This window comes from Sarcophilus harrisii, chromosome 1 (assembly GCF_902635505.1).
Source record: "Sarcophilus harrisii chromosome 1, mSarHar1.11, whole genome shotgun sequence".
NCBI lineage: Eukaryota > Metazoa > Chordata > Mammalia > Dasyuromorphia > Dasyuridae > Sarcophilus > Sarcophilus harrisii.
The window spans coordinates 200,738,944-200,751,114 of record NC_045426.1 but is presented as its reverse complement, the minus strand read 5'-3'; positions in this window follow the sequence as shown (position 1 = coordinate 200,751,114).

Below are 12,171 nucleotides of genomic sequence, written 5' to 3'. Positions count from 1 at the left end.
AGTCTTTTTTTTTAACCAGTACCAAATGATTTTGATGATTGCTGCTTAATAATATATTTTTAGATCTGGTATAGCTAGGTCACCTTCATTTGATTTTTTTTTCATTAATTCCCTTGAAATGCTTGACCTTTTATTCTTCCAGATGAATTTTGTTGTTATTTTTTCTAGGTAATTAAAATATTTTCTTGAGAGTTTTATTGGTCTAATATAAACAAATATATTAGTTTAGGTAGTATTGTCATCTTTATCATATTTGCTTGACCTATCCAAAAGCAATTGATATTTTTCCAGTTGTTTAGATCTGATTTTATTTGTGTGGAAAGTGTTTTGTAGTTTTGCTCATATAGGGTAGATTCCCAAATATTTTATACTATTGGCAGTTATTTTAAATGGAATTTCTCTTTGTATCTCTTGACGTTGGATTTTGTTAGTGATGTATAAAAATGCTGAGGATTTATGTGGGTTTATTTTGTATCCTGCAACTTTGCTAAAGTTGTGGATTATTTCTAGTAGCTTTTTAGTTGATTCTCTGGGGTTCTCTAAGTATACCATCATATCATGAGCAAAGAATGGTAATTTGGCTTCCTCATTACCTAATTTAATTCCTTTAATCTCTTTTTCATCTCTTATTGCCCAAGCTAGCATTTCTAATACAATATTGAATAGTAATAGGAATAGTGGGCAACCTTGTTTCACCCCTGATCTTATTGGGAATGTTTCCAGTTTATCCCCATGATATATGATGCTTGCTGATGGTTTTAAATAGTTGCTCCTGACTATTTTAAGGAAAAGTGCATTTATTTCTATATTCCTAGTTTTTTTTTTTAGTAGGAAACAAATGCTTTTTCTGCATCTATTGAGATAATCATATGGTCTATGTTAGTTTGGTTATTGATATAGTCAATTATGCTAATAGTTTTTATCATTTTGAGACTAACAATTTGATCTTCTTCTTTCCTTTTTCTAATCAAATTTACTAAAGGTTTATCTATCTATTTTGTTGGTATTTTCATAAAACCAACTCTTAGTTGTATTTATTAATTCAGCAGTTTTTTTTTTACTTTCAAGTTTATTAATCTCTCCTTTTATTTTTAGAATTTCAATTTTGGTGTTTCCTTGGTGGGAGGGGGGTGTTGATTTGCTCTTTTTCTAGTTTTTTTAGTTGCAAGCTCAATTCATTGATATTCTCTTTCTCTATGTTATGTAAGTTATATCTAGAGATATAAAATTTCCCCTTATTATTGCTTTGGCTGCATCCCACACATTTTGGTATGACATCTCATTATTGTCATTTTCTTGGCTGAAATTAATAATTGTGTCTATGATTTGCTATTTCACTCATTCATTCTTTAGGATGAGATAGTTTAGTTTCCAATTACTTTTTGGTCTATTTTCCCCTGGCTTTATATTGAATGTAATCACGATCTGAAAAAAATTGCATTTACTATTTCTGCCTTTCTGCATTTGATTTTGAGGTCTTTATGTCTAATATATGGTCAATTTTTGCAGAGATACCATGAACTGCTGAGAAAAAAGTTTCTCCTTTCTATTTCCATTCCATCTTTTTCAAAGATCTGTCATACTTAACTTTTCTAGTATTCTATTTATCTCTTCACCTTCTTTCTTATTTACTTTTTTGTTAGATTTATCTAGTTTTGAGAGAGCAAGGTTGAGATGTCCAACTTTTTAGTTTTGCTATTTCTTCTTGCAGCTCTTTTAATTTCTTTAGGAATTTAGATGCTATACTATTTGGTGTATATATGTTTAGTACTGATATTGCTTCATTACCAATGGTACCCTTTAGCAAGATGTAGTTTCCTTCCTTATCTCTTTTAATTAGATCAATTTTTGCTTTTCATTGATCTGAGATCAGCATGACTACCCCTGCTTTTTCACTTCACCTAAAGTGTAATATATTTTGTTTCAGCCTTTTATCTTCAGTATGTATGTCTCAGTCTGCTGTAAATGTGTTTCTTGTTAAAAACAAAACAAAAAAACCCCACAAAACTAGGGTTCTGGCTTTTAATTCATTCTGCTATCTACTTCTGTTTATGGGAAAGTTCACCCCATTCACATATATAGTTAAAACTACTAATTCTGTATTTCCTGCCATATTATTAACCCCAAATTATACTTTTCTCTTTTCTTTCCCCCTTTCCTTCACTCCCCCTAGTATTTTACTTATGAGCACCACTTGCCTCAAGCAGTGCTCCCTCTTTACAGTCCCTTCCCCTTTCTTAAACCTTTTCCCTACTACTTCTGTTTACCTTTCAATTAACCTTCCTTTTTCTTTTCTCCTTTCCCCTCTCATTTTCTTGTAAAGTAAGACAAATTTCTCTGTGAAACCACATATGTCTAATATTCTCTCTTTGAGCCAAATTTGATGAGAGTAATATTCACAGAGTGTTCATACCCCTTTCTTCTTTCTCTCAATTACAACAGGTTTTCTTTGCCTCTTAGTGAGATGTAATTTCCCTCATTTTATCTCCACTTTCCTTTTTTTTCCAGGTATAATCCACTTTCCATCTCTAGTTTCTTTTTTATATTATAGCAGTATAATACAATTATATATGCATTCTCTATGTATACCCCTAAGAGAAACACATTTCTCAAGAGTACTTCTATTTTTAACCTTTTTATGCTCCTCTTGAATTCTATACTTGGAGACAAAATTTTTTATTCAGCTCTGATCTTTTCATCATAAATAGTGTAATTCACCTATTTTTTTGAATATCCATCTTATTCCTTGAAAGAAAATGCTCAGTTTAGTGAAGTGGTTTATTCACAGCTGCATTCCAAGCTCTTTTGCCTTTCAAAATATCAGATTCTAGGCCCTTTGATTCTTTAAGGTGGAAGCTGCTAGGGCCTGGGTAATTCTTACTGTGGCTCCTGTGTATTTGAATTTTTTTTCTGGCTGTTTGCAATATTTTTTCATTGGGCCAATAATTCTTAAATTTAGCCATGATATTTCTTGGAGTTTTAATTAGAGGGTCTCTTTCAGGTGTTTTGGTGAATTCTTTTAATGGCTATTTTACCTTCTGATTTTATGACATCAGGACAGTTCTCTTTGATGATTTCCTGGAAAATAATGTCTAGGCTCTTTTATTTTCATCATGGTTTTCAGGAAGTCTAATAATCCTTAGATTGTTTCTCCTATGTGATAACCGCGTTCAGCACCCAGAGTATATTAGAATCAGCCGGAGTCAGAGAAAATGCTTGTTCTTTATTCTTTGCGGAGATGAAGGGGAATGGTGATATGAAGTGAGAGCAATCACGACATGAACCTGGCCAGCAGTGCCTTTGCCTCTCTCACTCCACCCACCACATCATCTACACAATCTCCTATACAACACATTAAACTTGCACAGAGAGTGGGCGGGACCATTCTTTCTATGAGTATTGTCCTATTGCTAATTAGCCTCAAGTGCTAAGAGGGACTTCAGTGCAATGAGAGCTTCAAGACCTTCAGCCCATTACATCTACCTCTTTCTTTTGTTTTAGAACACAGATAGTCACGCCATCTCTGATCTCTCAGGTCTGTTTTTATCTGTTTTTATTTCTTGTGGCACATCCATAATTACAAGTTCTTGGATAAGGAATTCGGGCTGTCTTTTTTGCTGCTGATATTGCAAAAGTGAATCCCAAAAAGATGTCTACCACAACATGGATAAAAGACAGGCAACCAAAAGATTTATAATGGGTCACATCCATTTGCCAAATTTCATTGGGTCTCAAACCACAAGGGTTCTTCCCTGGAGGCAGTGTAAGGGTGTGGAAAAGAAGGCAAACTATACAGGCTTTTATTATGCTCCTAGCTTTGTCTCTTGTTATTGAGTTAAAACTGACATTAAAAATATGAATAAATGGAAATTTTCTGAATTTTACACAACTCTATAAGCATTTATTCACCCAGCCAATCTAATATCAAATGATTTCTCATAATTTTTTCAGCAGTTAAATGATAAAGTGAAATCAGAGATCATTCCTTAAAATTAACACTGCCTGGCTTTCACAGTATAAAATATACCATTTTGTAATAAAATTTCAATTTGTTCCACTTCAATAAAATAATTCACACCTTCATGTGCTATTCTTCAAAAAAAGAAAGAAAACCTGATTTACCCAGTTCTGTTGACCCTTCTCAAATTTCCTTGGTTTAAAAATTGTAATTTTGTTGAGAAAGTTATTCTAATTACTTCAAATACATCTTCAAGCATTATTCTTCATTGTGATAAACTTGTAGCTTTCATTTTTATCAAAGTTCATTTCTATTTAATGCTTTGGTAGATCAAGTAAAAGTTTCAGACCTGTTTATAAAATAGAACATTTGGGAGGATAACTTCATATAAAATATTTCTCAGCTTTCCAGGTATATTTTTCTATAGAAGAAGATTTGAAATATTATTTTATGTTCTGGAAGCACAATTTGACAAAGCTGAAGGGATTCTGCTTTCATTTCTGTCTAATGGGAAAAAATAAACTGTTACTTTGCCAAGAATGGAAAGGTTTTTATAATCCATCACATTTTCCAAATAACAAATTGAAGATCTCTGTTGCTACTTCATCTGATAAACAGCTAAAACAAGTTGTCCACAGAAAAATACGATTATTTACAATGAATAATTTGAGTTTCTAAATAAATATTGAGGTGCCATGGCTGGCATTGTTCATTTTGGTAGCATAGCATTTGGTGCCCTAAAGCTCAATATTCTAAGCAAACAAAGTCAAAGAATTTAGTCAATTCTGTTTCCACAAATTTTAAACTTACCAATTTCCAGCAAATTTTTCTTTCATGATTTGGGTTTAAATATAGAATTTTCTTGAGTGATGTCTTTGTTAGCACCATACCATCTGGCATTATCAGAAACTGAATTGCTGGTAACAAATAATAGTGTTATATTTTCCTTTTGATGCGTAGGTTGGCTAATGATTGAAGCTGATATGCTCTTTTCTGTAGAAAGCCATTGGGAGGATTTATATTTGTTTTGTGATTTACTAGATGTTTTGCTTGGTGTGCTAGTTGGAGGAGGATTAAAAACTTTTCTTCCCTTTTGGCTTATTTGACACCCTGGCATGACTATCCACATAGCATGAGACTATACAGGATTTTGAATGAAATCAACCCAAAATAGATAAGTATGACACTTTGGTTGTACTTTAATTGAACTCTGATGAATAAAACAACAAGTGGGAAAGGAATAAGGCCCATTCTCTAGCAATGAAATCATTATAATAATGTAATAAATATAATCATTATAATATAATATATAGTTTTGTTGGGTTTTGATGGCTGCTAACAAGGCCAAAAGCATGGATAGATCTATACACACTGTTGGTACTTCATTAAATCTGCTGATAAAGGTATACTTTACAATATCCACAGCAGTTTCTGAAGCAATCAACCAGAAGTCATCAGGAAACAATATCCAAAAGTGATCTCTTCATTGAACTATAAATTCTCCATTTTTGCATTTAAAGTTCTTGTTAACCTTGTACATTTCCAACCTTCCTGGAAATTACATCTTGCTAAGGTACCATAGACAATGAAGCAATATCAATTCTTCCTTATCTCTTTTAATTAGGTCAATTTTTTCTTTTGCTTGATCTGAGATCAGGATTACAATCTCTGCTTTTTTATTTCAGGTAAAGAATAATATATTCTGCTCCAGCTTTTTACCTTTATTCTGTATGTATCATTCTGTTTTAAATGTGTTTCTTGTAAACAACATCTTGTAGGATTCTGGCTTTTAATCCACTTCTGTTTTATTGGAGAGTTCATCCCAGTCACACTCACAGTCAAAATTACTAACTGCATTAATTTATTTTCCCCAAGTTATACTTTTCTCTTTACTTTTCCCCCTTCCCTCTTTTCCAGTATTTGTCTTCTGAACACCACCTCCCTCCCTTTTTCAGCCCCTCTCCCTTTCTTATACCTTTCCCCTTCTACTTCTGTTCTCCCCTTAGCTTTACTCTTTTCTTTCTCTTCTCCCCTCTTACTTTCTTATAAGATGAAACAAGTTTCTCTCTGAAACTGAATATGTCTGATATTCTCTCTTTGAGCCAAAGCTGATGAGAATAAGATTCACATAATGTTCATCCCTCTCTTATTTCCCTCAATTGTAATAGGTCCTTTTGACCTCTTCATGAGATGTAATTTATCCCATTTTACTCCCATTTGCCTCTCCTTCCAGGACAATCCCCTTTTCATTCTAATTTGTTTTTTTTATATTATCACAATGAAATCAGATTGTATTTTCACACTCTAAGTATACCTTTAACAGAGATACAGTTCTGAAGAGTTAATTTATCTTCCCATATAGGGATATCAGCTTTTTTAATTTTAAAAGAAAGTTATTTTTTTCTTTTCTTTTTATGTTTTTAGGCTGCTTTTGAGTTCAATATCTGAAGATCAGATTTTCTTATCAGTTTTGTTTTTTCATCAGATAGAAACAAAAAATAAATAAATGAAATCAAATATAAAATAAATAAAATTTTATTGAATGACCATCTTTTTTCTGACAAATAATGCTTAATTTTTGAATATCAGATTCCAGAACCTTCCATCATTTAATTTAGAAGCTGCTAGGTCCTGGATATTCCTGATTGTGGCTCCCCTGTATTTTCTTTCTGGCTGCTTACAATATTTTCTCCTTGATCTGATAACTGTAAAATTAAACTATGATATTCCTTGGAGTTTTCATTTTGGGGTCTTGTAGTGCTCTCTGTTTCAGTTTTCTTGGGGGTCTCTGGGAGCAGCCTTCATTTCAGTCCAGTAATCAGCATAAGAACAGTCAGGTGTTAAAGTCCAAATCCTTTATCATCTCTTTCAAAGTCTTGTCTCCTTTCCTGGGACCCAGTTAATTTTCTTAGAGATCTATCTCTTTCTTTGGTTCCAAGAGCTTGAGTTCCCACGTGTCTTCTCTGTCCTCTAAATCTCTCTGAATCCAAAGGTTTGTGCTTCAGCCTCCAGTCACTACAAAGGTGGATGATGGAATGAATCTGTCTCAACCTCTGAGAGCTTCTAGTGCACTTGACTTCTCTAGGCCTGAAAGCTTCCCCTCTCTAGCTCTCAGTCCCTGCTTATATGCTCCACACTGAGTATACACTAATCATTATATCACTGGGAAACCATTATTTGTTGTAGGATTAAATTAATGCTAAACTAGATTTAATCATTGTCTCCTCAATTACACTTAGTACTTTGTTTCAAGTTCTGGCTCATAATAGGGTCTCTTTCAGGAGGTAATGAGTGAATCCTTTCAATGCTTATTTTACTCTCTGAGGTTAGGACACAAGGAAAACTTTCCTTGAGGATTTCCTGGAAAATGATGTTGAAGCTCTTTTTTTTTTTTCATTATGGTTTCCGGGAAGTCCAATAATTCTTAGATTATTTCTCGTAGATCTATTTTCCAGGTCAGTTGTTTGTCCAAGGAAGTATTTTCCATTTTCTTCTATTTTTCCATTTTAATTGGTTTTGTTTGAGTGATTCTTGATGTCTCATTGAGTCTTTCACTTCCTTTTGTTCAATCCTAATTTTTAATGAATTATTTTCTTCAGTCAGCTGTTTTTTTTTATTTCCTTTTGCATTTGGCCAATTGAATTTTTAAATGAGTTTCCCCCCCCCCCATTGGATTTTTTTCCATTTCACAAATTCTGTTTTTCAGTGATTTGGTTTCTTTTCCAAATTTATTTTGTGAGAACTTATATACTTTCCATTTTACTAAATATACTTTGTGAGGAGTTTTCTTCAGATAATTTCTTTTTTCCCCAAATTCTCTTGCAACATTCTCAATTCCTTTCTTCATATTTTTTCTAACTTTATTTTAAGATACTTTTTCAACTCTTCCAAGAGGGCCTTGTGAGATTGGAATTAACTTACATCATACTTTAGGGCTTCATCTGGAGATAATGTGCCTTTAATGTTCTCAGCATCTGAAGTCTGTTTTTGTCTTTCTTTGTTAAGGATCATACCTAAGTGAAGGGGCAGGTCAATTCTCTGTTAATCATAACACTTGAAGGAGTTGCAAATCAGCCTTTACTTATGCATATGTTCCTTGTGGATTGGGAATGAAATACATTGGAGGCAAGAGGGAAAAGGAGAGAGGTCAGAGTCCGCAACTGTCTCTCAGTCTCCTTGTGGCATTATCTTCCTCTCACATGAAGAGATCCATTCTACAGGTCTGAGTTAGACCTCAAGCAGCCACTGGCAGAGGACTCCCATATCACAATATTTTTCCATAAAATCTATCTATGATCAGAGTTCTTTTAGTATTTTTTGCTCATTTTTTAACATTTGAAGTCTATTCTTATGATAAAGGGAAGCTTGTCCCAAACTTCCTCTACATCCAACAATGGCTTTTCTCTGTCTTGGGATGTCCCTGCTGACTTCCTTCCTATGTTGGCTAGGTGTGACCATACCCCATGTTGTTCTGGGGTTTGGAGGCTCACTACTCACTTGTATTTGCACTGGATATATCACAGCTAATCTGCTAATCCAGTGGCTTCTTAATCAGGAAAGTAACCAATGCTGCTGTACTTTGACTAAGACTTCCTAGTAGATTCCCTAGCCATGCCACCCTAGGTTTCACACTGTTCCTGTGCTTGATTGATTCCTTCCATGCCTGATTGAAACATACCTTTTATGAAGTTCTTCTAAAATATCTTCTGTTGGAAATGTTACACTTCAAATATTTCTGTTTTCTGAAACTCTAAAACCAGAAGTTTGATCTGTTGTTGATTTAAGGGATGCCAGGAAGAGCTCAGATAAATACTTGTTTACTCTTTGCCATCTTGACTCTGCCTAGCAATTATCAATTCTAAACATATATACACTATGTGACTTAACATTCAGATTCTTTTTTTTTTTCACATTTCTTTTTCTTTTCTTTTTTTTTTTTTTAATTTAATAGCCTTTTATTTACAGGATATATGCATGGGTAACTTTACATCATTAACCGAAACCTCTTGTTCCAATTTTCACTTTTTCCCCCCCCCTCCCCCAGATGGCGGATGACCAGTGATGTTGTTTAAAATATAAATTAGATAACAAAAAGTAAACAAGACCAAAACTTTTTTGCTGTTACAAAAGTCAGACTCTGAAAATTGTCAATTAGCTTGGAAGGAAGCAAAAATGAGTGGGAAAATATACGGATTAGGAATTCAATTAAGGTTTTAGTCATCTCCCAGGTTCCTTCTCTGGGCATGCGTTCAGTTCATTACTGCTCCACTGGAAATGATTTGGTTGATCTCGTTGTGAGGGTGGCCTGATCCATCGAACTGGTCATCAAAAGTATTGTTGGGAAAATAATATCTCCTAGTCCTGCTCATTTCACCCAGCATCGTTCTGTGTCTCCAGGCCTTTCTGAAATCATCCTGTTGGTCATTTCTTACAGAACAGCAATATTCCATAATATTCATTTATACCAAATTTATTCAGCCATTCTCCAACGTGGACATCCATTCAGTTTCCAGTTTCTAAATCAAAAGGACTCACAAACATTCGGACTGGTCCCTTTCCCTTCTTTATAATCTTTTGGGAATTCCTATCCTCTGGATCAAAGGGTATGCACAGTTTGATAACTTTTGAGCATATTCCAAACTACTTCCGGAATGGTTGGATTCGTTCACAACTCCACCAACAATGCATCAATTCCGTTTTCCCACATCCCCTCCAACAATCTCATTATTTTTTTGTCATCTTACCAATCCGGTGTGTTGGTATCTTAGAGTTGTCTTAATTTGCTTTCTTGATTAATTGACTTGGAGCATCTTTTCTATGACTAGACCAGTTTAATTTCTTCATCTGAATTGTCTGTTTATCCTTTGACCATTTTTTCAATTGGAGTGCGATTTTTTATAAATTGGAGTTAATTCTTTATATTTTTGGAAATGAGGGACATAGGCCTTTGATTATAAAAATATTTTAGGTTTTGCTTCCCTTCTAATCTTGTTCGTTAGTTTTGTTTCTACAAAACTTTTCAGTTTGGTATAACCAAAATTTTCTATTTTGTGATCAGTAATGATCTCTAGTTCTTCTTGGTCATAAAGACCTTCCCTTTCCCAACTCTGAGAGGTAAACTATCCTGTGTTCGTCAATTTATTAATAATTTCATTCTTTTTATGCCTAGGTCATGAACCCTTTGTTTATCTTGGTGTAAATTTAAGTGGGATCAATGCTAGTTTCTTCCATATTAGTTTCAATTTTAGCAATTTTATCAAACAGTAAGTTCTTATCCCAAAAGCTGGGGTCTTTGGGTTTTCAAAAGACTAGGTTCATATTTGTTGACTGTTTTTCCGAACCTAACCTATTCCACTGATCAACTAATCTTTCCTTGAATACCAAATAGTTTGGTAACTGCTGCTCTATAATATAATTTTAGATCTGGTATATAGCCACCTTCATTTGATTTTTTTTAATTAATTTCCCTTAAATTGTTGACCTTTTTTTTCCATATGAATTTTGTTTTTTTTTCTAGGTTTTAAAAAATAGTTTTTTGGGGTCTGATTGGTATAGCCTAAATAAATAATTGTTTGGTAATATTGTCATCTTTTTATATTTGCTCGCCCTATCCAAGGCATTTAATATTTTCCAATTGGTTAGATCAGACGTAATTTGTGTAAAAGTGGTCTGTAATTTTGCTCATAAAGTTTCTGTTTTTCCCTTGGCAGATGATTCCTAAATATTTTATATTATCAGTGTTACTTTAAATGGAATTTCTTTGTAACTCGACTGTTGGATTTTTTAGTGATATAAAATGTTGACTTATTGGGTTTTTTTAACCACAACTTTTGCTAAAGTTGTGGATTTTGCTAATAACTTTTTAGTAAATCTCGGGGTTCTCTAAGTATACCATCATGCCATCACAAAGGTGATAATTGGTTTCCTATTGCCTATTCTTATTCCTTTAAATCTCTTTTCTCAGCTCATTGCCAAAACAGGTTTCTAATACAATATTAAATATAAAGTGATAGTGGAAACCCTTGTTTCCTCCCAGATCTTATTGGGAATGGTTGCAGTTTGTCTCCATTAATATGATGCTTACTGATGGTTTTAAATAGTGCTGCTGATTATTTTAAGGAAAAGTCCATTTTTCTATACTCTCAAATTTTTTAATAGGAATGGATGTTGGTTTTACAAATCTTTTTCTGCATCTATTGAGATGATATTGGTTTTGTTAATTTGGTTTTAAATCCAATTTATTGAAGTTTTCAATTTGAACCGCCCTCATTCCGGAAAACCTCGATCGTAGTGTATTATCCTGGAGATGATTTTTCTTAGTCTTTTTGTAAATTCTTTTTGATTTTACATCAATTTCAAGGAGATTGGTCTTCTTTTCCTGTTTTCAACCCCTTTTGGATCAGTACCGTGTCTGTGTCATGAAGGAATTTGGGGATCCTTCATTCCCTTATTTTATCAAATAATTTATACATTGTGGCCAATTGTTCTTTAAATGTTTGGTAAAATTCATAAATCCATCTGGTCCTGGGGATTTTTTTCTTAGGGAGTTGTTTTTGCCTATTCTTTTCTTTTTCTGAAATGGGATATTCAAGCAATTTACTTCCTCCTCTTTAGTCTGGGAAGTCATATTTTGGGGTAGTCATCCATTTCCTTTGGTTTAAATTTATTGGCATAAAGTTGACAAATAACCCATTTTTTTCAATTTCCTCTTCTTTGGAAAGTTTCCCTTTTCATTTTTAAGACTACTAATTTCTTTTTCCTCCCTCCTTTTTAATCAGTTTACCAAACATTCTATTTTATTGGCTTTTCATAGAACCAACTCTTGTTTTTTAAAATTAGTTTAATAGTTATTTTACTTTCAATATTTTTAATTTCTCCTTTTAATTTTAAATTTCAAATTTAGTATTTGATTGGGGTTTTTAATTTGGTCTTTTTTATTTTTTTATTACATGCCCAATTCATTTCTTTTTTTCTTTTTTTCAAGTAAGCCTCTAAGGATATAAAATTCCCTCATTCCGCTTTCTATCCCCAAATTTTTGACATTCATCATTGTCATTATCTTGGGAAAATTAATTGTATCTATAATTTTGTGCTTCCCAAAATCATTCTTTAAAATGAGATTGTTTATTTCCAATTACTTTTTGGTCTATTTCCCCTAACTTTTTTGTTGAATGTGTTTTGTGGAAAGCATTTACTATTTCTGCTTTCTTGCA